The sequence below is a fragment of the Motacilla alba genome, chromosome 1A, assembly GCF_015832195.1.
Source record: "Motacilla alba alba isolate MOTALB_02 chromosome 1A, Motacilla_alba_V1.0_pri, whole genome shotgun sequence".
Taxonomy (NCBI): domain Eukaryota; kingdom Metazoa; phylum Chordata; class Aves; order Passeriformes; family Motacillidae; genus Motacilla; species Motacilla alba.
The window spans coordinates 20,083,090-20,110,614 of record NC_052031.1 but is presented as its reverse complement, the minus strand read 5'-3'; the positions used below and the strand labels follow the sequence as shown (position 1 = coordinate 20,110,614).

Below are 27,525 nucleotides of genomic sequence, written 5' to 3'. Positions count from 1 at the left end.
CCCAGGCATTTTTAAGACTGATGAAAAGAGGACATTGCCATTTTGCAATATCCTGATGAACTAGAGCTGTTTACTGCAGACAAAAGACACAACTGCACTTTGGCTAGCTCTTTGTTGTATCTCTCTGAGGACAAACACCACTTTATTCTGGCCTGAGTCCAAGTGAACCAACCGTTTTCATCAAGAACATTTTTAGATACTCTGACAGAGTGGCAAAGGCACTCCAAATGTGATTAATGGCAATGGGAGATCATACCAAAGGTTAATGCCTTTTCAGCTGTTTGCCACTGTTCTCAAACCAGAGATTTGGATGCATACTGGCCACCTATTTCACCTACTCATGCAGGGCAGTTTTCATATGGCAGATGAAGATTGCACTGGAGTTCTGGTAGACAAATGTAACTGAGAAGTGCAGCATGATTGAAAGTTTATTAGTCCATCTTCGTGCTGTTATCTAACCAAAATCCATCGAGCTGGATATCCCAGGCCTCAGTACAAACCTCATGATTTATGTATGCCAAAAGCTGCTTTCAATACATTCATCCTTTTACCATCTCCCATGAGCATCAAAACGTCCAGCATGTCTAGCAGGATGCCATGTATTTATTTTCCATGTTGCTCACAAGGAAAAGCTGCTTTAGCAAACCTACATGGGGTGGCAAGCAGTGTTAAGGAACAGAAGTTTCCCATTCATTACCCCATTCCATCTCCTCCCTTTGGAAGAAGCAGGTAAGATGTGATTTTTCTACCAATTTCATTGACATGAAAATAACCACTCCTAGAATCCAGGGTAATGAGCTAGAAACGTACTAGAACAAAAAAATTGCTCAACAGCTTTAAGTGCGGACACTGAAATGCAGCTATTTGACATGCTGAGCTACAACAATGGCACATGATTTATTGATTAGTTGCCATTACATGAGGGAAGCTCGACTAGTCATTTAAAATACACATATTATCTTGGAAATCTTCCTTTGAATAAAAAGGTGAAATACAGCTTCTGTCGTAGTAGTCAATAGTTTAATTTTCCTTCTTAACTGAAGTGTCATTTGATGAATTCTGAAATATTTAAAAATTACAAATGCTTCTTTTATGCTGTTGTACCATCCTAAACTCTGATTATTTAAGCTGCATTTTAAACTAGTATAGATCAGACACACTTCACTAGTATAAACATAAATTTTCAGCAATATATATTTGGAAAATACTAATCATGCAGTATTTGAGGTTACTGATGTAAAAAGATGCATTATTTCCATTCCAAATAATACATCTTTTTACATCAGAAGAGGTAAATCTGATTTTCCACTACTGAACAGAACGCTGCAATCATGAACTTTTATTTGTAATTGTCTTCCCACAGCCTACATCTCCACAATAAAATGAGTTCAAATATTAGTAGATACTTATATTATTTTTATAAAAATCATAATATTATTTTTTCTACAACACAAATATATTTATAGAAGCATGCATGGCAACTAGCTGACCCCAGCTCTTCAACCAGTTGAAGAATTACCAATACCACCAAGTGCAAGTATATTGGCTGTGGTTAAAATGAATGGCAGAGCAAAAGTTTCAGTGTTTTGCTAGGCAGCTGCCTTAATCCAAGTTGGACATGTTGGCTTGTCTGGTTTATGTATATACAGATGTATGTGTATGTGTGTTTGTGAAGGGCTTATTTAAACAACATAAGAGAAAGGGAAGAAAGGGCAGGGCCAAATATTTTTTGTCAATATTTTATACTAATTTTCATTTTACCTACATTTTAAAACACCACTAAACTTCCTGATGAAAATTCCTAGAAATTTCATTCTTATCATTTTTTTTTGAAATTAAACTTTTCAAAAAATTCAAGACAGCTCTAAAAAAATGCAAGCATTGCCTAATTGAACCTCTTCATCAACCAAGCATCTCTTAACCAGGCACAGCCAGGTGCAACCAGGGCAGTGTCAGAGCATCAAGTCTTGACTGCGAGGGCTGCTACTTGTAATAGTTATGTATATGCATATAGCTATTGCACACATCCATATAAGGCTTTCTCTGGATTCCACATGGAAATTGTATCCAGTGCCTGCTGCTTTTTTATCTCATACCTTTGTGCAGCAATTTGTAAAAAGTATATGTAAAACTAAACAAAAGAAAAATTTTGACTGGGTAGCATTTTGCACAGGGCTAAACAAAAGTATCAAGTGAGGGTTGGTAAGGAAATACCAAAACGCACTTGCTCTGGGTGGATCAAAGATTTTCTAGCATCAAAGGAAAAAAATGAAGGGAATTGCACAGTTAACCTTAGATTATTTCATCCCTAAACATTTTTTTCTGGATTGTTGGAAAATGGACACTGAGAAATCCATCAAGTAAAGAACAACCCCAGATGTTTACAAATTGATCTGCCATGTGAGCTCGGTGCAAAGGGCATGAAAATCAGGATGTGCACAGTGACATTTCACAAATCTAATAATAACACCTTAGATTTATCTGGCATTTTTATACAGAAAAAGTAGATCCCAGAGTGATTTATGGACTGTAAAAATATAAATATGTATATTTGGGTCATTTCAGTCACTAGCAGAAGATGATGCAGTGCCCTATCCAAGCCAGAGACATCAAATGGAGAATGAAAAATCCCTATGGATGCTTTGTTTAAATCTTTTCTGTGAGACTAAACCTATTCAGGTAGTATCCTACTTCTCATGTTTTTTCTTTCCCATTATTGATAGAAATTTCTTATAAGGATGGTGGCAGCCGTAGTGCTAGGGCAGGCTGAATCTCAATGGTTACCCAGTACAACTGATGAATTGCTACTTAATGAAGAATATTTTTTTTTCCTTTTCCTCCCCCTCCCCACCCTTCAGGAGAGAATTGAGGCATGGGACATCCCCAGGCAGGATGCAAAGAGGTTGATCAGACATGTGGACATGCAGACAATCAAAACTGTCTGCACACAGAAAGTGCAATTTTCAAAACTTTATAAAGGATTTGATGTTCTTTTTTAGCTGTTTGAGTTGCCCCCAGGTTATCTCCACGACCACGGGGCAACAACCTTCCTTCCTAAAGACTGATAATCCATCATCCGACTGTTTATCTGCCCATCAGCCCCTCATTAAAATGTCAGAACGCATTGGCTAGTTGCAAACAAACGAATAAAAGAGGTAGAAACCTCAAAGATAATTAAGTTCCTAGGGATTTGTGAGCATCAGCGACTAGAGACTCAGCTGAGCGCTCCGGCAGAGAGCGGTGAGGGAGGAGCTGGGCAGGGAGGGCCGTGCCGGGCAGGGCGGCAGCCGCGCTGTGCGGGCAGCACGCGGCGCTCGCACCCGCACCCGCAGAGATGCCACATCGGACACGGAACAGAGCCGGGAGAGCAGCTAACCGCAGCGACTGAGTCAGAGACTAAACCACGGGAAACCCGGCTGTCGGAGCCCAGGACGTCTCCCTGACGGTCCTGGATGATCCCAGCCCCAGCCAGGGGGCTCTGGGGCCCTGGCAGGGGGGTCGGACACCCTGGCATGCAGCCAAAGACCCCTGCGGCTTTGAGTTCGACCCGTGCAACCGATTACCAACTTTGTATGAAGAATTAAAGGTCACAGAAGTTGAGATAGCATAGTAGTAGTAAACACAGAGTGAAAAGAGAAATTTTGGGATTTGAACATAGGGGTTTAAGGTTCCAAGATGGGGGAGTCAGGGCGTGCCCTGTCCTTCTTTCTTCTTCCTAACATCCATGTTCTGGGTGATGTTGGCATTCTTAGATTGGTTTAGAGTAGAAAGTCACTGTCTAACATAGGTGGTAGGTATTGGAACATAACTGTAAATATCAAGTACGTAGCTTATGGTATAAAAGACAACACCAGCCTCTTGGGTGGGCAGTGTGCCTCTAGCTGACCTGCTGAACAGACTGCGGCAGGCCAGACAGAAAATGTTTTAGATAAGAATTAATAAACAACCTTGAGAACAACAGCCAAAGACTTCTGACTTCTTCAACAGCTGGGTTGGGAAACAGAAACTTTTAACACGATCTCGGGGTCGTCCTGACCGGAGGAGGCTCCTAGACCCAGCTTCATTAGTTCTGCTGATCATGGAGCAAGGTGTTTTTAATAATAACAGCTGAAAATTTGGTCTTTTCTAAAGGCCTTGAAGGTCTCAGCAGTGGGAAACATACTGTGTACGGCTGCTTCTTGGACAAAATTCAGAATCGACGGCACTGGGAAGAGAACCAGGCAGGGAAGAGGCACAGGTGTCACCTTCAGTGTAAAAGAAAATAATGTGCAGAAAAAAATAACAGGCAAAGAAAAAAAAATCAGGAAGATACACGTAACAACAAAGGGGTGATAACAAAAAAAAAGGAGAAACAGACAGAATGAAGAGGAAGGAAGTAAAGAGGAAACTGAAATCTGGACTAGAGATCTATTCAAACACAGCTCTGTTGTCTGTGTCCTGATGCTGGAGAGGGAGGGAAAAAAGCTTTCTGCCCTGAGCCACACCCTGTGCATGTGCATGACTGCAGTGAAGATCCCCAGGAGTCTGGGAAGCTGTTAATCATTCAGTCCTTTACTTGTTGCTCTTCTCGAAACATCTCTGCGTTTAGGATATGATGTGACCTCTTTTCTTTTTCATCTTGTTTGGTGGATGATGCTAAGGGAGGGAATTTCTCCTTTAGTCACAAATAGCAGGTTTTGATGTGCAGCTGTTTATCTGGATTCACTGGAGAATATCTCCCTGTATCACTTCTCCATGAGTCAGAAGGATGGTGTGCTGGTTCCAAGACAAGGAAGTGCAGAAGACCATCTTGTGAATTCTTTTCACCTTTGCAAGCGGGCCAAGTGCCGAATTCAGCATGGAATTCAGTAACCAGAGTGCTGTGGTGCACATTTGTGTCCCAGCTGGCAGAAGCATGGGCCAATATGCCACACTGCTGTCTTTAGCACATCCAAATGTGCCTGGCAGAACAGCAGTTTATGGAGGGTTAGCAGAGAAGACAGCTATCCTGGGGTGGAATGCTGTGTGGCCACCTCAAGATCCAGACCAGCTTCATAATCCAAATCACACTTGGCAAGCTCAAGTGCACAGCAAGGGATTGTTATGGACTGGATGAGGATTCAGCACAGCTTCCCTTCACCAGCTCTTCTTTTGAATTAAATAAACTGTTGCCATTGCTCTGGCTCTGTATATGTCCACAAGAAGGCTTCTTAAAAAAAAAATGAAAAGAAAAAAAAAGTTCTCATGAGGCCAGAGCCACAGGAGCTGGAAGAAACTATACCAGCCAAAGGAAGCTGTTTTGTGAGCTGGGAGGGGGGGCAAGGCTTAGATTTAACCTGGGTACAGCCACCTAGAGACAGCAGAAGTGTGGCAAGTACAGTCCTAGTCAGTAGTCATCAGATGGAGCAGATGTGGGCTTTTCCCCAGAGCAGAGAGAGCAGACCATTGGGTTTGGAGCAGGCAGGGTAGGGGGATGAGTGACAGAGACCCCAGCAAAAGGCCCTGGGGCAGAGTATGATAGAAGGCAGAGATTCACAGCCCAGGGCACAAAGAGAGCTGCCAGGCTGGTAATTCCAGGGCATTCTGCCAAAACTTAGGGTACAGCCTGGCCAGAAGCCCAGATGTTGAGAAAGCAGCCTGGAAAGTCAGGTGTTACCAAGCCCATTAGCAGCCTGTGAGTTTCTCCTTACTGGATTCCTCACAAGGATTGCAGGACGTGACTAACTCAGTTTTCCTAGGGAAGTCCCATCCCTCTCTTCAGATTCCCTTTCTCCTTTCCAGTAAGTGAAGAGGTACAGAAGGGGAATCCAGACCTTTTGAAACACTAGAGCTGTGCCAGAGCTGTTCTTTCTTATCTTGCAGTGACTAAGCCCAGTCAGGTGAAGGGCAGGAAGGAAGCCAATAGACAAGGACAAGGGCCTTCTGGTGGAGGTTAGCACAATAACTGGGCCAGACTGGCAAAATTTGGCCAGCACAGTCTGCCTCTCCTGGGCACTCCCAAAGGGAAAACCCCTCAAAACTCTATCACATTTGAATGGTCCAACCCACTGTTAAGTCTGCAGTGGCACTTTGCACAGACAGAGTCTGAAAGCCATTTTTAATATCTCTTCCAAAAGTATAACTTTATTCTTGCCCAGGTTTTTGGGGCTGAGTTTAAATTATTTTTTATTTATTGTTGTTTTGAGATGCAAAGGTAACTTTTCAGCAACTTCCTGTTTGGGAAGCCTGTCCTTTAGACCGGTTGTCTGCTGGTGTTTTAGTAGGGAGCACAACACACGCAGCATTTAATGAAGCTGCACTCAAAGTGCCGAGAGCAGTTAATTAATTACTCCTTGAAACATTGCTGGTCCACATTTCACTGATGGAAGGTTACAAAGTATAAACATCCTGACCAAAGCTTACCTGAGCCATTATCCTGAGACATCCTTCCTTTTAATAGATCATCCCTACATTAGCTATAGTAGAGACAAATGTACCATCTGAACGTGGAGATGATGATGCTACAGCACAGTGATGCTGTGTTCACAACAGGTGGGAAGTGAGCTCTGCAATAACTCTGTTGATCAGTTTATAGGGGAAGGCATGAAAAATTTGCACACAGGCTTTTTAGTAGTGTGCTTCAGCAGAGAGACTACTTGCAGAAATTGTGATTGCAGGGGATTTACCCAACAGGGATAAACCCCAGAGTACTTCAAATTCAGTAAAAGTGATGCCAGTGACATATTCTGAGCCCCTCATCGCCAAGGGTGTACAAGAAGGCAGGAAGCGTCTGGGCGCTCAGAGACTCCGCTCAAGGGGTAAGGGGTGGGGGGAGGGGGGAGTTACAACGTTCCTTCACGTTCAGGAGCGTCCTCAGAACACCACCGGGCTACGACAGGCACCCCAAGGCTGTCAGGTACAGACCAGCAGCTAGACCCTTTCCCAGGGCACCGCCGCCCCGAGCGCCGCGGAGGCCGAGCGCTGACCCTGGCCGCGGGCAGAGGCGGCCCGGAGGCAGCTCCCGCATCCCGCCGCTCCCCGCTCTTCACCCCGAGGGTCCACGGGCGGCAGTGGCTCGGTGCCCCCAGCGCCGGAGCTGCAGCCTCCGGCCCGGCCCCGGTGCCCCGGCGGGGCTCGGAGCGCCCCCGGTTCTCCGAGAGCACTCGGCCCCGCGGGCAGCCCCGCTTCGCCGGGCTAGCCTCTGCCTGGCTGGCGGGCAAAACAAAGCGGAGACAGGGAAAGGAAAACGGGGAGAAAGTACGGCTCCCGCCGCCTCCCAGCCTTCTGCCTGGATCTCCCTGCATGAGACAGCGCTGCGAGCGGATCCTGACCGGGGGCAGGGGGTGGAGAGAGGAGAAGGAGGAGGACGGACAGAGGGAGGGAGGGAGAAAGGGAGGGAGGGAAGGAGGGACGAACGGGAGCCTCTCTCCTTCCCTGGGCTGTTTTTTTCAGTTTCCTGTCTCGCATTGTGCTCACAGCGGATATGTGCTGCGCCTACAGGTGTGTCCCCTCCTCGCAGCTTCTCCCCGGCTCCCAAGCGTAGGCTCTGGCTGTCGGGGGGCGGCGGCGGATCGTGACCGCCATGTGATGATTATTTCTCTTGGGGCGGTTTCTCTCTCCTCTCGCTCTCTGCCTCCCCCTCCCTCGCTCCCCGCCGCTCTCGTCCTTCCTCTCGGAGGTGGCCGCAGCCGCTGCCGCCTTCGCGCTGACTCCGGCTGCGGCGGCGGCGGCGGCGGGGCCCGCCGGGAGCATGGGCGGCCGCCGGGGGCTGCCGTAGCGCCTCTGTCCAGCCCACCGCCGCCCACCCCGGGCTGCCGGGGCCGCCGCTCCCGCTCGGGCAGCTCGGACGGTCCGTGCCCGCGGGCTCTGCGCCGCCGGCGCCCGCACCTGTTGAAGGTAACGCAGCCCCAGCGCTGCCGCGCGCCGCGGGATGGGGCGCCCAGGGGAGCGGGGAAGGCGGGTTCCTCGGCGGCTTCCCCCTGCCTTCCCCAGCTCGGGAGCTGCTGAGTTGTGGGTAGAGCAGCTTCTCTCCTCCTCGGCTGCGGGGCCAGGGCCGGGGGTAAGCGGCGAGGGCCGGGGCGGATGGGGCTTTCTAGCGCGCTGCCCGTGACCAGATGGTTTTGGTTAAGGGGCTCCCGGGCGGCGGCTCTAGGCTCGGAGCGCCTTTCTCAGCCGCCGTGCAGGGCGGGGAGGTGGGGGAGGCGCAGGGAACGGGCTCCTCCCGACCGGCGGCCGGGGTGCGCCGGTGTCCGGCGAGCTCCCTCCGCCCCGCTCGGTGGAGGCTGGCCGCTCTGCCGGGAGTTTCGCAACCCCGGAGCCGCCGGGTCAGCAGCCCCGGTGTCGCGGCTGGCACTGGCCCCGCGCCCACCCCGCGCTCCGCCCGCGCTCCGCCGACTCGGGAACTCGTCTGGGATTCTCCTGCAAACGCGTTTTGTCTCTTTGCAGAGGCAGCTTTAAACTTTCTTTCCAAACTGTTAATTAGATACACTGTACTTTGCTCATGTTCCGTGCAGGCGAATGGGAGTGCGAGGCTGGAAAGGCTTGTGACTCAAAGCATAGTTATTCGGGAGGTGCAGAACATCTCTGCGTGCCGCGTTCAGATGGGCTGTACCTGTAATTTGTGACTTTGCCTTCTCTTCGTCAGTCTTGGTAACATCGGGAGGCAGAAGGAATCTTTAACACTTTGGGTCCTTTCGAGGTTAATCAGACACTCGGTTGAATATACAAAGGAGGAAGTGCAAGTTTATCGCCCCTCTGAAATCTGATGGAAAATAACATTGCTTTTGTCCACGAGTCATAACACTATGGTCCTGTCCTTATTGCTGAGCCCGTCATCAAATGATAACTTGCTTGTGAGGGAACTAATGCTTTTGTAACGAAGGCTGTTACCTTGAATGTGATGATGAGCATATTGAACACCAGAGGGAACTCTGAATAGGTAATTCATTTGAGGGAGATATATGCTTATTTTACTGTTTATGTTCTCATTACAATGGAATCTAGGAGGAAGCAAAGGTTGGTAAGTAACAGGCTGCTGGTATGTACCTAGGATTGACTTCAGTTTTCTTAAGTTTTTTTCAGAAGACATCAATTCTAAATTTGGGCTGAAAAAATTCTTTTTTTTCCCCTTCCCCCCCCCCCCCTCCCCCAAGCTTGAAATGTGCAACTGGTCTTGCAACAGCTATGTACCATGCTATAGGCAAATCAGCTGGGTGAGCTGTTCACTGTTTGCTAAGGAGTGAGAGTATACAAGCATGTTGGGCCGATGCTTAATGCCCTGCCTGCCTGTCAGGTTGTGAGACAGATCCAACACACACCTGGGTACGGGGGCTGCTGCCTGCAATTGATATGCCAGAATAGAACGTGCTTCCAGCCAAAACAAAAGGGAGGAAGGAAGGAAGTCTACTTCCAAGCCTAGCATGGCTTGTCCTCCTTACCTAGAACACTTGTGGCTCTAAAGCCTAGTCTGATTGTCTGTGAAGTAGAAAACAGTCTTCCTTAAAATATATGACTTAAACAAATACAGAAACTAAATGGTGTCAGTGTTTGGGAAAGGAGTTTGAGTGGTGGCTTCTGGTACCAAAAGCTGTTTAAATCATCTGAGATTATTGTAAGAAGCTAGGGTCAACCCATCAAAATGTGATACTGTATTTTGTAGTAACATGAACCCCCAAAATGTGCAACTGAAGAACTGAAGCTTTGGATGTTTGTGATAGTCTGTTACAATAGTGTTGATAACCAGGCTTCTTTGATACTCCTGGATTGTCAATGACATGGGAAGGATAGCACAATAAATACACTTGTGACTCTGACTTTTGCTCCAGAAGCTGATGCATTCATCCTGTCCCTTTGCCAGAGATTACTCTGCCATTCAGGGTTATTTTCTATTGAACTTTGAATCTGCCAGAGTTTACAGATAGGCATATGAATGTAAACTGTATTTTATGGCTGTTCATATTAGTGTTGTGAAGTCTGATAGCATGAATCTCCTGTATATCTCTCTGTTGTGACAGAGGGACAAAGCAAACAGTTGGGGTCAGCTGAATTGAGCTGCAGTTGCGAACCATAGTCCATAACCATCAAAATTCTTCTGAAATGGCAGATGTGAGTCCAGTGAGCTACCTCATACCAGAACTTGGTGGGCAGAGGTGGCAGGGAGGCAGCTCTGCACAAGGAGAGGCTGTGTGATCAAGTTCGTAGGTTGGTCAGCAGCACACGAGGGACTGGGTTTCAGAAGGATGCAGTAGATGGTGCACCTGATCAGCCCTCTCTTCCTCTCCTCCTTCATCCATTCTAGCAATCTGAAAGTGATCCAAGTTTTTTTTGTTCTTTTATCTAAGCCTTTCTTTGTTCATCTGACTTGAGGACTTGTTATGTAAAATATTCTCACTAAGGGCACAGCATTACTCTGCCTGAATTTTCTACAGATGATATTGGAACTTGGATAAAGGCTTTGTATAGCTTTATAAAACTGGGAGTTGTTTGCCTTGCATGCAGAAGATCACTAAGGACAAATAACATTTTGAAGGGAGACCTCTTCATGAATACCTATTAAGAACAAAAAAGTCCCATTTTATTGTTGCAAACGGGTTTGGATTCTGGCTCAGTTTTGAGAAAAAGATTTGTGCATTATTTATTTATTTTTATGAAGATTAAATACTAAGCATTTATATTTTTGTAATGGCTAGAATTTGGAAATTTTCATATACTTTAAAATTATTTATTGTGTGAAGCACTGAATGAAGATATTTGTTACACTGGTGTCACATTCAGAATATTGAATTACAATTGTAAAATTAAGGTAACAAGCTTAAATTGGGGTTTGCAACTTTAAGCTCATGCCAGCAAGCAGTTAATGGCAACATTAGCTGCTAGAAAAGTAATTGCTATCGTTCTTTTACTGTCATTTTGTTCTCACTCTCCTCCAGTCAGCCTGTTCCACAGAGATATCATGAATATTCACCGAAATAGCTTGGCATTGTCACTTATGCAATTTCTCATCAGATCCAATGTGTTGATGAGCTAATGTGCACTTGATTAAATGTACTTGATTTATGCAAACAAAAACTCTAGGTCCTTCTTGAAGTAAAGTTAGCACCTGCACAGCTATTAGTGAGATGAGAGTCTAAATAATTATGATGAAATTAAGTAAACAAACAACCTCGATGTGGTATTCCTCCTACTCCTTCACTTTCTCGTTTTTTGTTTAACTCAGTAGTGGATATGTGTTTTGGCTTTTCTTGCAGGTTTTCTTATGCATCATAGGAAATTGTAAAGCTCAGCTTATAGTGGAGGGTCTATTTAAATGGCTTCTACTAGAGAAAGAAACCCCAAACAAACAAGAAAAAGAGTATTATTATCTGTAAGAAGGCTAGGGGAACTAACATTAGTGGAGTATTACTTAAAGAGTTTTGTTTAAGTATGAGTCTAACTTGGACTTGACTTTGGTCAGTTAGTCCTTGTTGAAAATAAAATAAAATCATATAGCCTGAGTAAGTGATTGAGGGGGCATCGGTTGTAACAAAGACCAGTATTTGGAAAGTAAGTGGTTTAGCCTCTTACTTTTTAATTGACGAAACACATTTAGAAATAAGGAGTTGAAAACAGACATTTTATTTAACCATCAGTGGTTTAATGGTACAAAAAGCTCTCTGTCTATAAAACTGATCAAATCTGACTACAAAAAGAGGCCTGGAGTCCCTGCCCTCTGCTGCTCTGGAGGCAGCAGAGGATGGATGGAGGAAGGAGAGGACACATTTGCCCAAACCCTGGTGCAACCAGACAGACTGGAAGGCTGTTCAGGGGATCTTCTGGACCTGGGGCTTACTTTCTTTAGCCAGATAGTAATTTAGTTATCTGTTTAAATCAAGTATTTCTGGTTTTGTCTCTGCAGTTGAATCTCTGGAAATATAAAACTTTTGGAACTCTCTGAGTTTCCATCTCAGGTGGTTGAGGGAAGACTTACTTGTTGTTGTAATGTCTAAAAGTGTCTGTGCTTAATAAATGTTACTAATAATTATTAAAAAGTCTCTGTGTCAATGTGGTGATCAGCCCCTGCTCTACTGCTCAGCTTTACACCACCATCATGCAGGACAGAGTTTGCCTTCAGGAATGTGTCAGCAGAGCTGTGGTCACCAGCCACGTGCTTGTAGGGACACTTGGTTTCTCTTTGGAATTCAGCTTCTGGGAGCGGGCGCCAGCACGGATTGATGATTAGCACCATGCCAAGTTCCCCAGGCTCATCTGCCTTCCTACTCATCAGGGGACAGAGTCCACCTGGCACCTTCTGAAACACTTCTGACCTTGCTCCACCTTTGTAGTTAGCTTCCAACTTTCTGCCTTTGTAGTTTCACTTTTGACATTCCCCTGGTCTAAAAGCTTTGCAATCCTGCAAACACGTGAATTTAGTAGTTGATTTATTCAATCAAAGTGTGTCTTCAAGAAGTTGGTTATCCAACTAAAACCTTGTTCCTAGTGTTTCACTTGTTTTCTTGTTAACTGGCATCACTAGTTTAAGGCCACAAGTAAAAAGGCAGTCAGTCTTCCTGACTTATCTCTGGGCCCAGCAAGCTCCTGGGAGCTATGTGAAAGCATATGGAAAAGGAGGTGCTTTGTGTCAGGCAAAATGGCTTCAACATGGGCAAACTGTGCCTGACAAATTTGATAGCCTTTTATGACCTGGGTTACAGTGTTGGTAGATAAAGGAAGAGCAACCAATATCATCTGCCTGGACTTGTGCAAAGTTTGACATTGTCCCTCATGGTATAGTTTTCTAAACTGGGGAGACGTGGATTTGATAGATGGACTGCTCAGCGGGTAAGGAATTGGCTGGATGGTTGCAGTGAGTGGCATGATGTCCTAGTGGAGACCAGTGGTGTTCCTCAGGGATCAGTATTGAAACCAGCACTTTTGAGCATCTTTGTTGGTGACATGGATAGTGGGATTGAGTGCAGCCTCAGCAAGTTTCCCAGTGACACCAAACTGTGGGGTGCAGTGACACGCTGGAGGGAAGCAATGCCATCCTGGGGAGCCTGGACAGGCTTGGGAGGTGGGCCTGTGCAAACCTCATGAAGTTCAGCAAGGCCAAGTGCAGGGTCCTGCCCCTGGGTTGGGGAAATCCCAAGCACAAGCTCAGGCTGGGTGGAGAATGAATTGAGAGCAGCCCCGAGGAGAACTTGGGGGCTGTTGGTTAACAAGAAAGTCAACATGACTCAGCAATGCAGACTTGCAGCCCAGAAAGCCAACTGTGTTCTGGGCTGTATCAGAGAAGCCTGGCCAGCAGCTTGACAGCAACATAAGATGGCTGTGGCACTGTTGGAGTAGTCCAGAGGAGGGCCGTGAAGATGATGAGTGGGATGAAGCACCTCTCCTATGAAAACAGGCTGAGAGGGTCAGGGGTGTTCTGCCGAGAAAAGAGAAGGCTTTGGGATGATCTAACTGGCTTTCCAGTACCTGAAGGGAACTAACAGGAAAGATAGGGCAAGACTATTTACAAAAGCATGTAGTGACAGGACAAGGAGGGATGGGTTCAAATTGGAAGAGTTGTTAGATTAGCTATTAGGAAAAAATCTGTAGTGTGAAGCTGGTGAGGCACTGGAACAGGTTGTGCAGGGAAGCTGTGAGTGAGTGCCCCATCCCTGGACATGTTCAAGGTGAGGTTGGATGGGGCTTTGAGCAGCCTAGTCTAGTGGAAGGTACCCAGGGATGCTGGAACGAGATATGTTTGAGGTCCCTTCCAGCCCAAACCTTTCTCTGATTCTATAATTTACGTAATTTGCAGTGAATGGCTTTGGTATTACTTGACAATCACAGTTATCTTTATGTTGCAGATGTTATTCTTTCTGTCTTTGTTTTTTAAAAGCCTTCTCAATCCTACAATAATCCAGGAAGCTGTAGAAAAACTTTGCCCCTAAGACATCTTAATTCTGTGCTGGACCTTCAGGCAGACCCATCAGAACCACTCTTCCAGATTAGTACATGGAAACTGCCTGTGAATGGCATGATTTTAAATAAAAATCCATGAGATGCTTAGCACTTAAACTGAGTTGTTCCAGAACTTACTTTTTTATAACAAGGTATGTTCATGCTGATTGCTGAACAGACCTGACTAGCATATTTCTAGTTAAACTGGATTAGGTCTGTGTGTTGACTTGGATTGAAGGATGCTCTCATAAACCTGACACTAATCTTGCTGTATCTAGAGGAATTATTAATGTGATAGCTCTGTGTCTTAGAGAAGGAATGCAGAAAGCTTAATGTTCTGTCTGTACTTACTGACTGTGTTTTAAATATGTAAAAATTGGAGGAGTGAACTCCTCACATCTTTTCCCCCAGGCTTCTTGTTTATCTTCTAGATAGTTTAAGAAGAGATAGTATCTCTTTCTGACGTCTAAGAGTTGTATATAAAGATCTAGCTCTTACATTCCTATTGGCATCACTGTTTAGAATTTACGAAGGACCAGCTTTTTAACAAATGTTTGCCCTGTGGGAAAATTGTTATTGGTCAAATGTATTCAGCCACAGGGGGAAAGCAGTGGGCAGAAAATATAAACCAAATTGATCTGGTAAAAAGGGTGCAACTGAAATACAAGGTGAAGTTTATCATCCTGAATCAGGACAAGTTAGTAATCTTTTGCTGGGGTTTAAACTAGGCCTCCAAAACAAATAAAAGCTTCTTCTTTCCTGAAGATACAGGCACTTGGAATGGTTACTAGTAGAAGGGTATGATTTCCTTCACCTTGTATTTGTTAGTTAGTTTCCCTTTAATAGATCTGATTATGCTCATTGCAGCTGGAAGTCCAAAATATGCAGCACTTTCTCATAAATATATCAGAAGAACATTGATTTGGTCTTCCTTAGTGTGTTGTCACAGTGTATGTTGAACTTACATGCTATCTTCATTTAATCAGTTTGGGACAAATTGGTATAAACTTAATGCTGGGCCTGTTGAATTGTAGGGCAATAAAAGAATTAATTTGACCTCTTCTATTTCCAATCTTGCATGATTAAGTAGTTTAAAAGCTGTGAAAATGTTTTCTGTGCAGTTGTGACACGCATCATCAGCAACTGGAAATTTTCCCTCATGAACTAACACCTCATGTAAACTGCAGTTGTGGTTGTGTGTGCACATCTCCCAGATGGGTATATGTGGGTGACTTTGAGGTTTTCTTTTCCCCCACATATGTCAAATGGCAATGGTTTTGTCTGAAAGGCTTCTACACAGGCAGAAAGTGTCTTTGCAAGTACTTTTAAGAAGTTTTTCAAGAGTCAGTAACTCTGCAACCACAAAGTTGGTTTCATGGCTCGGATTGTGTGCTGTGTGGTCCAGTTGTTGTCACCTACTGCCTACCCAAGCTGTTGAGATGAAAAACCAAAAGACTTTGTTTGCCTTGGCAATCCTGAGTCCTAAGTGGTGGTATGAGTTCATATATTAGTAGGATGGATAAAACTCTGGAGAGGTGACATCTCTGTTTATTAACAGACGACTTCTTGGTTTGACATTTAACTGGGGGAAGATCTGCAAGCATTTCACAGTCCATTGTGCATTTAATTTGTTATTTGGTAGCACTGATGAAAATGCAGGGCAATATCTTCGTGGGTTCTCTTTAAAATTATTTGATTGAGGGGTTTTCCTTTGATTTTGGGTTTTGTTTGGGGTTTTTGAGATTGTCATCTGTAGTTTAGGGTCAGTGGAACTGTCAAGTCCCACAATTGTTTGAGCATCTCACTTGGTTATTGCTCATGGACCAAACAAATTCTGGGACTAAAGCATAGCTTACCTTGAAAATTCTGAGGAAAAAAAGAAGCCATCTTTAAGAATTTGTTGGTATTTGGTTTTGCCTTTTCAGAATTTCATCTTGTTTCTAACAAGAGCCTTCCATGGTTTTGAATTGCATCTGTTCCAGCCTTTTAAGTTTTCTTGTGGCTGTATTAAAGACTTTTTGTTGCTGATAAATTTTTTTTTCTTTAAAGATGATCAAGTAAAGTGTCAGTTGTCTGGGTGGCTTATCAAAAGGAATGAATCTTTAAATCTGATTATACATAATACTTTTTGCCTCTCCCCCCCAAGATGCTAATTGCTTTTGTAGCTCTACTTTGCATGTTCTATAATTTTTAATATCTCTTTTTGAGCATCAGCCATGGAACTGGGCAGAGTATTTCAGTGTCACTCTTGCCCCATGCTATCCCAATCATTATTTCCATTCACTCTCATATCTTTGAACCCAGGACCCACCTTAGCCCTTCTAATAACAGCAGAAGCTCTGAATATGATGCTTAGCTGTGAGGCTGCATTGACCTCATCCCTTTTGCTTTCCTTGCTTGCTTAATGTCACAGTTCTCTGATCTACAAACCTTACCTGCATCCCTTGTTACTAAATATATATCTGCATTCAGGTATCTTAAGATTGTTTTGGTTGGAATGAGCCCATCTTGACAAGTAATTGTGTTAACTCTGTGATTTGCATTCTGTTTTTGTTTCTCATGTTACTAAACCATATAATGTCTTAATTTTACTATAAAGGACTTGCTTATTTCAGGTAGCTAATAAAACACTTAGGTAATGTAGAGAATAATTCCAGTAATTTTGAACTGCAAAAGAAGCATTACAGTTGCATTGTGATGTTACTCACTAATGACAGCTTTTCTGAGATCTTGAAGTTAACTAATTTTTACATATTTGTCCTATATGTTTTGACATCCTGTTTTTAAAATCCCAATGGTTTCATATCTGTTGCTTATGTCACATCTTTAAGCCTTCAGTTGCTGAAAAAGCCTTCAATGTGATGCAAAATCAATAGATTTCACCATCCTTACTCTAATAATGATGAAAATGAGTAACTTTCTGCAATGTCTTGAGATGCCAGCTGCAAAATGATTCCTCGCTTAGGATGCCCACAAACCCCCTGAGCGAGCTCTTTATGTTTGATTGTGCATATTGCCTAGTCCCTTGTCCTATGTGTTCTCTGAGACATCTGTTCTGTGTCTCTTCCAGCAGGAGCAAGTGCACATCAAAAGGCATTTCACCCCGGACCCTATTTGCACAGAAGCCTGAGCCCCAGGACATCCCTTTGACTGGCAACACTTGTGCTGCTCAGGTGGGCTAAGAGCTCTTTTGGACTGAGGGTTTTGTTTTTACCTCCATTTCTTCTTCCAAAGTTGTGGTGCTGCTTGCTTGAGAAGGAGGGGTTTCTTGTGTAGAGCCCTGCAGTGCAGTTGGCTTGGTGCACCCAGATGAGTGATGTCTGTGTGGGATACATGTGCTTTAGGGTTTGGGTTGAAATATTACAGCCTCAAATTTAGTGTAATAATCTGGCATGAAAATGCACTTTGTAATTGTCCTGGATGCTGTCTGATTCAATAGTGATTTCTAAGCATAGCTTTGTATCTCCTGGACCTGTAGTGTGAAAGGATATTAAGAGGCTTGTGGGTGTGAATCATCTCGAAGCTAACTCAGTTATCAAAACACAGTATCTCAATTGCTCAGAGTAACGCTTTCCACTTCACTTTTGCAATGTTTTGCTTGTTTCCACTGTTCAAATTTATGGCTATTTACTTTTCCCAGTTGTAGCAATTAGTTATACTCTTTTAATTTTTATCCTGATGCCTGTAAAATGAGTAAATGTAAACAGCATTCTTGAAACTAAACTCTTCATGCTATTTTCTCCTACTGATAATTTGAAGAGGCAGACTGTGTTTTCTGTTGTCTGTGGCTTAATTAATCTACTTGAATTATACTTGAACAGGAGCTCCGATACCAGAAGAGGGTTTAGCAACCTTGGAAGTTAGGAGCTTATGAATGAGGCAGTGCTGAAGAGTTACTTTTGTTATTACTTTGCTTGTTGGTAAAAGAAGGTGTTTGTAAACTCGTGGCCAGAAGTGGCTACATACTTGCTTCCTTTCCCTCCCTCTTAGAGACTTTTCTGTTTTCTCAGACCTTTCATGTGTAATTACTTGTCATGGACAGACGGGTCTCTGTCCCAAACTGAGATGCTCCAACACCATGCTAATAATTCAGTGGCATCAGTCAGATGAAACTGGCATGCTTACTGGAATACCAGTAGTCTGGGCTGCTTTGTGAGTAGGTTTGGTGTCCAGACTACCATCTATGCAAGCCACTGTATGCTGTAGGGTGCTGTAGGTTTCTTGACTGGGGACTTTACCATGGTGGTTTTGTTGCTGTCTTTAGCAAGCAATTTAATTTCTCTGTGACTTTGTGGTGTGTTTTGTTTTGTTTTAGGGGGGGAGGGGTGTGGGTGGGTGTTGGTTTTGTTGTTGGTTTGGGTTTTCTTTTCATCGCTTCACTTTGGGGAATTTTGGGAAATCTGTAGAGAAAAGTACAATTTGGTGGTATTTTTGTCAAATATAAGTAGGGTAAGTAGATGCTGCAGCATTCCTTCTTGACCCCAAGGATGGGGACCTGCTAATTCCCTTAAATGATCCCATGTTGCCTTCCCAAAAGCCCCTGTGCAAAAGTAAACCTTGCATCCCTAGATTTCCTGGCTTGAATAAAGCCTCCTAAAAGCACTTTCACATTGTGCTCTCTGTGTCCATGAGATGACTTGGCAGGAGGGAGCGTTTTTGTTCCAAGTGGGTTAGCAGTGGGCACAGACCATCATTCAATGAGATGAAATCTTCAGTGGCAGCTCTGCTGTCAGTAGTTCCTGCCATCACTGGCCAGTACCTGCTTGGTCGTGCTACCATGCTGTTTTGTGGAGCTGTGCTGTGGGCTGGACAGGAGAGCTGATCTAGCATTAGCCTGTATTTTATGTAGTTGTTATATGGCTTTGAAAAAAAAAAAAAAGTATTTAGATGTTTGCCTTCATCTCTGCTGAATTTCACAGCATGGTTGTGCAAACACATGATAATTTGCAATGTTAGACTGAGAAGCTGGAAGGCGATCCCCACACCCCGCCCCATTAAAAAAAAAAAAAGAAAGAAAGAAAAAAAGAAGAGGATTCAAGACCTGCTTAAAGTAATTTTGTTGCCAAGTTCTTTGTGTTATCAAGCCCCGCCTGTGTCTGCAGCTCTCTTCCCTTCCTGCCGGTCCCATCCTGGGTGGCCCTATTAGTCAGGGAAGAAGAGGCTTTTGCAAACAGAGTTAGTGTGTTGAGTTTGTACTTTCAATAGCAGCCATGCTCCTGTGTAGCTGTTCTTTCATTTCAAATAATATGGGGTGGCTTTCAACTAAATACAACCCTTTTACATAGATCTGGCCAGTGCCCTTATTCTCTCTGGGTGCTCTAAATATTGTGCCCATGAGCACTTGGTGAGAAGCTTTTTTGGTGTTGGTTTTCTTCCCCAGCTGATGACCTCCAGTGCACTGCTGGCACTCTCCTGAAGCATTAACCGTGCACAGAGTCACTTCCTTTTCCCTCTTACCTCGGTTTAAAAGACTTTGCTCTTGAATCTTGTAAATGGGGTGATAATTTCAAAGCAAACAGCTTCCAGTCCTTTCTTGCCAAGTTTTGCCCACAAGGTATGCAAAGTAAACAGAGCAGTTAGGAAATTAGTCCTCCTAGTGCAAGGCATCCCAGGATGGTTCCTAGCCCTCTAAGTAATGAATAAAGGGAGAGATGGAGAACTGGCATGCCCGAGTTGCATTTTAATGTATGGAGCCATTTCACAGATCATTCATATTTTACAAGCTTTAGGAAAACCTTGTAAAATGTTAGGCTTTAAAAAATCTCTACTATTCATATATTGAACATAAAAGTGTTTTATTGCTTGCAGCGGAGAAAGAAAACTGAAATACCTAGGATGGGCTAAAAGAAATACAGAGAATTTTCTTCACATGTAAAAAAATAACTTTGAAGCAGACTTTACCTAAATACAAAGAAGATTCTTACCTCTGGTAGGCTTTTGAGGGGAGCTTAGAAAGATTTTTCAATGCCATGATATTTATGGGTTTGATTTGGAAACTGTGAGTCTGGATGCTGTAATGGTGGGTATGTTACAGTGGGTGCAATACCTGTAACAGGATATGCAGATGTGATTTTAGTGTATTTATTAAAAGGAGACAAGTCTAGGCAACTATTAAAAAATGTGACTTTGAAAAAGTTGACAAATAAATGGTTAATGCTCAATATGTTTAGCTCCATCCTAGGTATTGAACAGTCTTTACTAATTCACTTACAGGAAAATGTGTTAAATGTGAAAATTAGACATAAGGTTGTCAGCTGAGAGGCTTAGCTACAAGGTGATGTAAAGGGGAAAAACCAGTATGTGATCTCCTCCAAACGAGATAGGGCAGGTCCCAAGAGTACAAGGCCTGCAGGAATTCAAATCAATAGTCCAGTTATAATCTGAGGCCATGAGCACAAACACAACTTCCATTTTATGCTCATGCATGTGGCAGCGCAAGTAGGAAGCTGGTCCCAAAAGAAGATCCTTCATTATCAATTTTACTCCCTTGGCATGACTCAAAGGACACTATGATAATAATCCATAGTGGTACTCCTTCGTACATTTCTATCCACTTCATAAAAGTAGCTCTATGCATGGAGTGTGCTCTACTCCTTTTTAGAAACAGGATCTCTGTTAAAAAAAATATATAAAATTGAATTTATTATATACAATATCTATGATCTATTTTATAGTTGCTATCAAGGGTTTTTAAAGGAAAGTATGCTCTGTCTTATGGAAACTTTCCCTTCATGTTTTCCAACTGAAGGTTATGAAATTCTCTGAAGATGGGTTTTTTTTCCATAGAAATTCCTTGAGTTCCGTGAATGTTAACTCAAAACACCTGAAAGAATGTAACATATCTGTCTTCTGGAGTATTTCATTTGTACTTGTGCCAAAAGCAGAGCAGCAAACTTGGCTGCAAGGGCCTAGTTTGGCTGAACTTGTAGTCTCTAGAATATATGAGGAGATTTTTTTTTAATATAGATTTAATGCTAAGCTCTTATATTTACTGGAGAGAGAGGAAATATTACAATTTGAGTAAATTTTTAAAAGTCATTTATATATATATTAGCCACAAGGAAGGATAGTATGTTACTGGAATAATTTCTTTTTAAATAGCTGCGCTTTAATGCAGCATGAACTCAAACATCCCAAACCACACAATTTTTTTGCTCTTTAGTTCAAATAAACCTTACCTCAGTTCACATATATATTTATTTTCCTGAGTGAAATTATGAATATCCTCTTTAAAACAAAAACGAGAAGGTGTTGAATTAGCTTCTGCTTAGTATAGCTCCTTTGAAGCAGACATTGCCTTATAAGATTTGATTCAGCATCTGCCTCTTACCTGTGAATCCTTAATGAAGTTAAAGCTGTCCAGGTAATACAATTACAAATGTGATGTAAATCGTAATGCAAAGCCAGGAGATTGTCAGCCCAGAAACTTTGTGTATGAGCTGCAAATCATCAGAGTAACCTTCTCTTCAGTACATACTCATTCCCATTCTCTGCCCATCTCCTGGGAAGGAAAAGGCAGCAGTAACCAGTGGAAGAGATTGTAACTTCCTGGCTCTACTTGGTGCAAAGATTAACAAACCACATAGGAGTCCAGATTTTTTATTTTTTGCCATTGTGTGGCTGTTTGAGTGGCTTTCCTCTTGCTCTGTGGGCAGACAGAAGGCATTGCCTTGTCTACTTCTCTGTCACATTACAATAGCCTTGCTTTTTCTTCAGACTGGGCCTGTGAAGTATAGTGGGGATAGTATAGTTTTCATCTGCTCATCTGGAGAAACCTGGCTGCTGAGTGATGGGAAGGTTGACTAATGGGAGCAGTCCTTGCAGTAGCTTTATATTATTTGGCTGCTTGAGGAGGGGATAAAAAACTTGGTGTCATGTAAGTTAGGTTTTATCTTTGTGGTGTGAAGGCTGCACATGTGAAAGTTTTGAGAATGCTTGAATATTTTTCTTGTCTCCAAGTGTAGCTATAAATATCTATGGCCTACTTAATATTAACCTGTGTACTTCAAAATGAATAGCAGACTACTAGAAAATCAGATTGCTTTCTTCAAGTAAGCTGTTGGGAAACTCAAGACATTCAGAGAAAGTGAATTAACTGAAGGTGTGGAGATGCATCGAGTACACCAAACCTCAAGCTACCTGCAGTGCACTCTTGAGAGAGAAAGGGGTACTCTTGAGAGAGAAATTGACTTTCTACTCTGTGAAGATGGAGGAAGCATCATGCTGACTCATCTTCCCACTTGGGAGTTGTTCTTCAGTGGAGAGGTCTATCATTAGACCTTTTCAGGAAATGAGGTGGCTGCCATTTAACAGGAGAGGAAAGTGAAAGATGGGTCTGTTACTTACTTGCCCGGGATCAGAACTGCATATCCAGGAGTAAAAATCATGTGTCCAAACAACTTTGTTCAGAGACCCTCCAGAGTGACCCTCAGGTGGTGTTTTGGATCTACTTTGCATGTAAATTGTATACATTCAACTAACAAGATCACACAGATGTTATACAGAGTGCATTTTTGTGCAACAAAATTGAATTGTGAATCTGTACTACTGGGTCCAGTTAAAATAAAGTATTACCACATCAGTCATGAGCAGAGACATGTGAAGGAAATCCTTTGCTAGCATTCCTAGGGAGTGCTGCAAATGCTTCACTGTTCCTGGAGTGCAAAATCATTCCTCCCTCCTAAAGAGCATCCAAATGCTTTTAATATTGACCTGGAGATTAAAAAAGCTCCAACAACAAAATGTACAGCTAGCATTCTATTAATGTAATGAATAGCAATTAATATGGCTGCTGTGGGAGATGGGGCAGGAAGGGAAGCATGGCTGCCTAGAGCTGCAAACATAACAGCTTCTAAAGGTTTAAAATGCTCCTTCTTCCTCCTCACACATGCATGCTACCTGCCATCCTATGTTTGTATTTCGTACGTTGATTTGGGCAAAGATTTGATTTGACACTACAGCACAGATTGAAGAACCAGCTGTACAGAATATTAATATCTGATCTTATTTCATTAATATCAATTTCAGGCCTGCATTCCAGAGAGGGTTAATATTAAGCTGGTTCTAATCACAGCAATACTTTCCAGATTCCTAGACAAAATGCACCAGCTGGTTTGCACTAAATTTTACAGTGCAGGAGACGAGAAACAGACTTCCTCACAGAAAGGGAGCATGGCAGTGTAAGTCCTGGGAGCATGGGGAGGTTTCAAGCACTGGGCAGGATGTCTTGCTTTCACAATGAGGTCTGGCAAGGGCAACACTGAAAACCAGAGGGACACCTAGTCTTGGCTGTGCTCTCACCTTGGTTTCCAATGTTGCTACTCACCTCAAGCTCTTTGCTCTGATCCCACCTTGGCTCTCTTTTTGACTTGTGTTTCTCTCTCATGGTGAGTGACAAGCTTTCAGTAAAGCTGTGTTTCTGGGCTGGCTTGTGGCTGTCCACTCCACTCCCTGAATCCCACCTAAAGCAGAAGTGGGTGTACAACCACTTGCTGGAAGTTGGAGGAAACATTGCAATGCCTGATCTCCTGTGAAACCACTAAGTGAGGTCATTAGACATTAATTTTTTTCTTTTAACAATTCAGATATGCAGCCTTGGAAGAAGTGAATGAACCATACTTCCTTTTTTTCCTCCACTTTTTTCTACCACATAAAATGGCATAATTAAATAGCAGCTATATTGTTTTACAAATGCCTCTATGCGTGAAATTAGTGTGCTTCCCAAAAAAACCCTAAAACTGAAAGACTCTGCAGTGTTTGTTACAGTAAGTTAGGCCTGTGACATTCTATCCTCTGAGAAATATTCCTGCATAGAATCTCGTTATCCAGTTCATCAACATGCATAATTTCTTCCACTACTCCTAGCTTGGAGTCGAGATTGGATTTTGTGAAGATGTCTGCAGAGGAGTTTTATGTGTGGAGCTTTATGAAAAGAAAAGGTTAAAAATTGCGGTTGCAGCAGCCGTGAAAAGCTATAGCATAAACGTTCACTGCTTTAAAATATGAAAAAAAACTGGTGTCTTTTAAATATCAAAGGGATTAGTATTAATCCAGCACTTGTGATTTTCTTAAATCATGTTATTTGCATAATAATACTCACCACCTGCTATATCTTCAAAGCGCTTTTCAGACATTAACTAATTGATCTTTGTAACACCCCTGTGATGTAAAGACCTGTTATTATCCCCAGTCTGCAGATGTGGAAACCAAGACCCAGAGTAGTTAAAGGAACTTGCTGGGCACAGGGCAGAGGCAGTGACATTGAGGGTGCCATGTCTCTATTGTCCTGTCTTCTGGCAGTTCCCACTTGCAGCACTTCCAGGGGCAGCTACCATTTTGCCTGCCTTTAGGAACAAAAAAGGAACTGATTTCTTTTTTTGTGTCTTTGGAGGGATATTGTTGGGGGATGTTTGTTTGTTTTGATTTTGAGTGCCTTCTGCTAAATGATTTTGCTTTTGTTTTTACTTGCCCTGTATTTAAAGACAGCTAAGACAAAAAAGCTTCTTATTGTCTGTGTGCACCAGAGTGACCATGGAGAGCTTTTGAGCGCTTTTTTCTTTGTTCAGGACTCAATATGGTCTTCTTAAAACACAAGAAGATCCATCTCAACATGAGAAAGAACGTAAAGAACTTTACACTGAGGGTGGCAGAGCACTGGAACAGGCTGCCCAGGGAGGCTGTGGAGTGTCCCTCTCAGGAGACATTCAAACCCATCTAGACGTGTTTGTGTGAAACCTGCTTCTGGTGGCCCTGCCTTGACAGGGATTGGACTAGATGATCTCCAGAGGTCCCTTCCAGCCCTAACAATTCTGTTAGTAGTTTTTTGGTCAAACTTGCCCCTGCTTGTCAGAGTAAGAAATTATTAAAATGAGAAGTGACAGAGTGAGTCGGTTGGTGTTATAAAATTTGAATACCTGTTTCCATCCTGTGTTGGCAGCGAGCAGCCATTCCCGGGTGCCTGCCAGAAGAGCAGCTGGTGTCTGTGATCGAGGGCTGCTCCAGCAGTGGAAGGCTGGATGGTGCTGCCAACATCTGCCTCAACATCTGTTAGCCCGACATCTGCCTCACGGTGTTCCTTCACCAGGTGTCTGAGGAGGCCGTGGGCCTGCAGCCCTCGGTGGTGTGGGTGACAGGCAGGTGATGGGTGGGTTACCCCAGCCTCTGCCACCGCTTTCTTTGGAGCAGAGCTTAGTAAAGTGCCAGGTAGGCCTTGGTAAGTGTTGTGTACCTGAGCAAAAATGAGGCAGAAATGGAGGACAGGCAGGTGTCGCACACCTCAGTCAAAGAAGAGCTATTTAAAGCTTTTTCATGGGTAATAATCTGACTTTAAAATGGGGTGTTAAAAATATTTTTTTTCAGTCCCTTTAATCTGGCAGTGTCACGTCAATACTTAGCGCAAGGGCTTAACATTAAAGTGAATGTATTTGTTTTTACAGATGTTTCAGTGGCATTATCTCCAAGCAGGAAAGTAAATCTTGTTGATGGAGCACTTGGAGCCCATCAGTGCAGTTTCAGACCAAACCTCAGGGAAAGCATGTGCCATGCCAGCTCCAGGAGATGATTTTGGATAACCTGTGATTTCCCAAGTGCAGTTCTATGCCCTCACAAGGGCTGCAGCAGTGACAAAGGAGCAGATTACTTCAAGGAGTTAGGGACATGGCTATATGTACTTGCTTTAGTTGTTTGGCCAAACAGGGGGTCAGGGGAGGTGAGGAGGTGGAGCACAAATCACTGAGTTCTATTGTACTCCAGCTGGGACAGATGGGCTGTAATGTCTCTTTAGGACACAAATTACCTTTGCATGCTTGTGGATTGTTGGCTTCTCTTCACTCCCTGGAACACTATTTCCATCCACCTCTGTTGATCCAGGACAGAAAGGGCTCCAGCTTCAGGTGACAGTGTTGCTTGTCTCATGAGGTGCTCCCTCCATGATTTGTGTCATTTTCAGGTGAAAGGGGTGAAACTGGTGAATTCTTTGTGAAACTCTGATCCTAGAGGGAAGGGCAGCTTAGGAGAGGGAGGAGAGTGGGCAAAGCTCAGGTGATGCTTCAAGGGAAGCTTGGTGGCAGGTGAAGCACTCCTGTGATGGTTATTGTGCTAGTCATGGAGAGAAGTTGGATAAAAGGTGTATCATTTAGCAGGGCTGGAAGCACAGGGCAAGGCACAGAGGGTGAATTCAGCTTGTGGGAGGCATTGTGTCAACCCAGTGTGCTCCTCTGGCAGCCTTGTCTTGCTTGGGAGAAGAGTTTGGCTTGGTGTGCTCCCAGCAGCTGCAGTGGTGCCACACTGCCTTCTTCTCTGACAGAAGGCAGGGCAGGCCTCACTCCAATGGGAGCCAGCAGCACAAAAGTCTCACAGGGAAGTTGCCATGCTCACAACTTTATCAGATTTTTTTTGTTTTGTTTTGTTGGGTTTTTTTTGTTTTTTTTTTTGTGGCCAAGAGCAGCAGCTTGTGCTCTGAGTGACCTCTCATTTGGCTCTTGTGCTTGGGCAGTGCTGCTGGGGCTGGTGGCAAAGAAGAGGTTGAGCTTCCCTTGATCTTGCTTGGCAAGTACTTTTTGGCCATGGGATCATGTCAGAATTGCAACATGGACAGTGATGCCCTGGCTTTGAACATCAAATGGAGGTATGCCCTCTGTTTCCTGAATTTGTTCCAGTTTAGATCTGAAACTGCTGGAAGGTGAAGGTGTGTTGTACTACTAATGGTAAATGCACCAAAAGGAGTTGTAGAACACTTCCTATTGTAACATACTTCTTGTAATCAGGGCAAAAAAGTTTTTAAACTTGAACTTACCATGTTTCTCTCCCTCTCTCTCCCTCTCTCCCTTAAAGTAACCAGAGGAATAAAAATATTGTTGGTGCTCAAGCTTATGTTTCAGACTTGGGATTTGTCTTTTTAAGTTTGATGTTTATGAAGGATGCAGGGCTCTCTGCAGCAGTGAATGACATCCTACATCCTACTTAGGTCCAGCTGAAGTTTCTCCATTGGATCCCATCAGAGGGCCTCAATTCTGGACTGCAGACAACAGCAAATGCAATTTATTCTTGGTCCTTGGATCAGCCAATTGGTTTTTTTTTAATTCTTTTTTTTATTATTATTCTGAATACCTACTCAGTTTTGGGACTGAGCTGATAGCTTCCTAAAAAAGTTGGGCAGCTATCAAATAATGGTTAGTTTTGATCTCTTTTCTTGTGGACTCCTATGTAATATCAGCCCATGGAAGATGTCTCAGCAAACTCAGTTGATTTAAAAGAACATTTAAAATAATGGAAAATAGATTTCAGGAGGGATTTGAAGAAGCTGTATGTAGATAGAATCCATGCTCTGTCATAAGGCAGAGAATCAGCTGTAGTTAAGCCATTCATTGAACCTTGTCCTCTAAAGGAAAAGACTTGGTAGCTGTCATTCCTCTGCTCAGCTGTTATTACTGTGACATTTTTCCTGGTGTTTATCCTGCAACTCCTGGATGCTGTTTAGGTCTCTTGTCTTTAATAGACACGGTGAACAGTTCATTCCCTTCCTCTGTGACTAATTTCTTCCTAGTTGAATACTCAGTAAAAGCTAAATGACTTGCCAATAATTCTTGGGTCCTTGAAACAGCAAAAAAGCAAGCTTTTAAACTGGTTAGTGTTCTCTTAAGAAAT

The 27,525-nt window shown here is 43.4% G+C and overlaps 1 protein-coding gene across 7 annotated transcripts in view; it reads left to right on the top strand.

Moving 5' to 3' along the window:
- The first annotated feature begins 7,351 nt into the window (after window positions 1-7,351).
- Window positions 7,352-27,525, top strand: part of PLXNB2 (plexin B2) — a 254,435-nt gene continuing 234,261 nt past the window's right edge. For 3 of the 7 annotated variants that reach the window (XM_038154112.1, XM_038154105.1, XM_038154109.1), the window contains exons 1-2: window positions 7,352-7,458; window positions 16,952-17,054. The gene's annotated coding sequence lies outside the window, so the exon portion shown is untranslated. The other 4 variants (XM_038154111.1, XM_038154106.1, XM_038154110.1 and 1 more) reach the window with 2 other exon arrangements.